Genomic DNA, 2,073 nt, shown 5'->3' with positions numbered 1-2,073 from the left:
ATTTTAGTTTTTCATATCACATATTTACATTCACAAATTATTAGTATTGTAGAACAGAACAAATTGTCAGACCAACCAAATAAAAAGGCTTTGTTTTGATTGTAAGATTTCCATTTTTAAACATGTGTCTCAAGTGAGAATGTTATTCGTTCCATAACCGAATTTCGTTGATTATTTCAGCCCATTCTAAAACAGTAGGTGCTTTGTCCTGTAGCCATTTTCATGTGATCTTGCTGGCTGCTTGTAGTATCTGAAGAAGGTATCTGTCTTTTTATTTTTTCAGCCTAGTTGTTATGTTTCCCAACCTAAATACACAAAAATTTTCCTCCAATTGCAGTCCTGTAATAAGCTTAATGTTACAATGGTTTTACATATATTTAACCAGTCACCATCAGTGATCCCTGCCTCCTTTTCCCATTTTTGTTTAATATATATGGTAGAGTTTGTTTTTCTTGACTGTAAAACAGAGTATGTGGAGTAGATTTGCTTTTTAGTAAGTTTTCCTTTACACACATCTAAAAAAAGCCCAATCAAGGCATCGCTCTCTTGGTTTTGGGGTCTGATATTTGCATTAAAATGATGTCTCAGCTGGAGATACCTAAAAAAAAAAAGTCATCTTTCTTCAATTTGAATTTATCTGTTAATTGTTGAAAGCTTTTTTTTTTTTCCCCCATCGGCTATTATTTTCCAATATGCAGTGATACCTATACTGCACCAGTAATGGAATTTCTTATCAGTTTTCGAAGGAGTGAATTGGGTGTCATATGTTGGGTAACCCCCTTTCAGCAGACTCATGTCTGAGCTCTTTGAGCCCCTTCAGTGGTGTTTTTATGTCACCATTTCCATTATGTAAAAGTAACTGTATCTTTTGTTTATCTCCTAAAATAGATGGAAGTCGAATGCCAGCCTCTGCTTGATCAGTTCCATTCCACTAGGCATCATTAAAAGTGTCACACCACAAAATCAAAACTCTAAGCTGTGTGGCTTTATAATAACTTTCAAGACATGGGAGAGCCATGCCTCCATCTTTTCTAGTTAATTGCATTGTCTCATATTTTATTCTTGGTCTTTGTTTGTTCCAAATAAAATTTGAAATCATTCTGTGTTATTCAGTAAATTGCCTTGAGGACACCTTAACTGTTAATGCCAGAAATAAAGAAGGTTTGGTAATACAGTCATTTTTATCAGTTCAATGTGTAAATTCAATGAATGTAACCATCACTCTAAATCTGCTTTTATACTAAATGTTAGCTTTTAACACTGCGTGAGTTGTGTGCTCCTCTGTGTCTTTTATTTATTGTTTTTTTTTTATCTATTTTTTAGTGCAACCTTTTAGAGCCCGACCGATATGGATTTTGTGTGGCTGATATGAAACCGATATAATGGGAGCTGGAGCTGCCGATAGCCGATATAATCGCCGATATATTTAGTGATGTAAAAATTCACTGTAAATCTTGAATTGTTAAAAAAACTTAGGTTTGGCTCTAGTGGATTCTAAATTGGGTTTATTTAGGCAACATTTATTGTTATTCTGACTCTTATGTCATATTTACAGACAGTAGATTGGCCTAATGGCATTTTGCATCACATTCTAGCTACTAGTGATGGGTATTCCATTTTTTTTTTTTGGAGAACCGGCTCTTTTGGCTTGGCTCACTAAAGCAGCTGGCTCTTTCGGCTCCCAAAGGACTCTTGAGATTGTTTTGTTGCAAGCAGGACTAAACCAAAACTGAACCAGGACTGAAAAAGGACTAAACCAGGACTAAAACAGATTTAAACCATGTGTAAAACAGGACTAAACCAGAACTGAACCAGGACTGAGTGTCGAGACTCGGTCTCTCCCTCACTCGAGCCCAAGATTAGTCCTGGTTTATCCATTTTATGCTGAACTGAAGCCAAATATGCAATTTTTTTATTTTTTTTTTTTTATCCTATGCACACGCAGATTTCTGGAAGTTTCGTTTTTAGGCACTGCTGCTGTCAAACTACGGGTCTACAAGCGGCTTGAAGAGAAAAAGTGAGAAAAAGAGAAAACACGGCTCCCAATAAGAAACATGCTCCCATTGTTTGCTT

Source organism: Boleophthalmus pectinirostris, unplaced genomic scaffold (genome assembly GCF_026225935.1).
Source record: "Boleophthalmus pectinirostris isolate CB_2022bp ecotype Guang Dong unplaced genomic scaffold, ASM2622593v1 HiC_scaffold_10, whole genome shotgun sequence".
In the NCBI taxonomy this organism is placed as follows: Eukaryota; Metazoa; Chordata; class Actinopteri; order Gobiiformes; family Gobiidae; genus Boleophthalmus; species Boleophthalmus pectinirostris.
Note: the sequence above shows the minus strand (reverse complement) of the source record.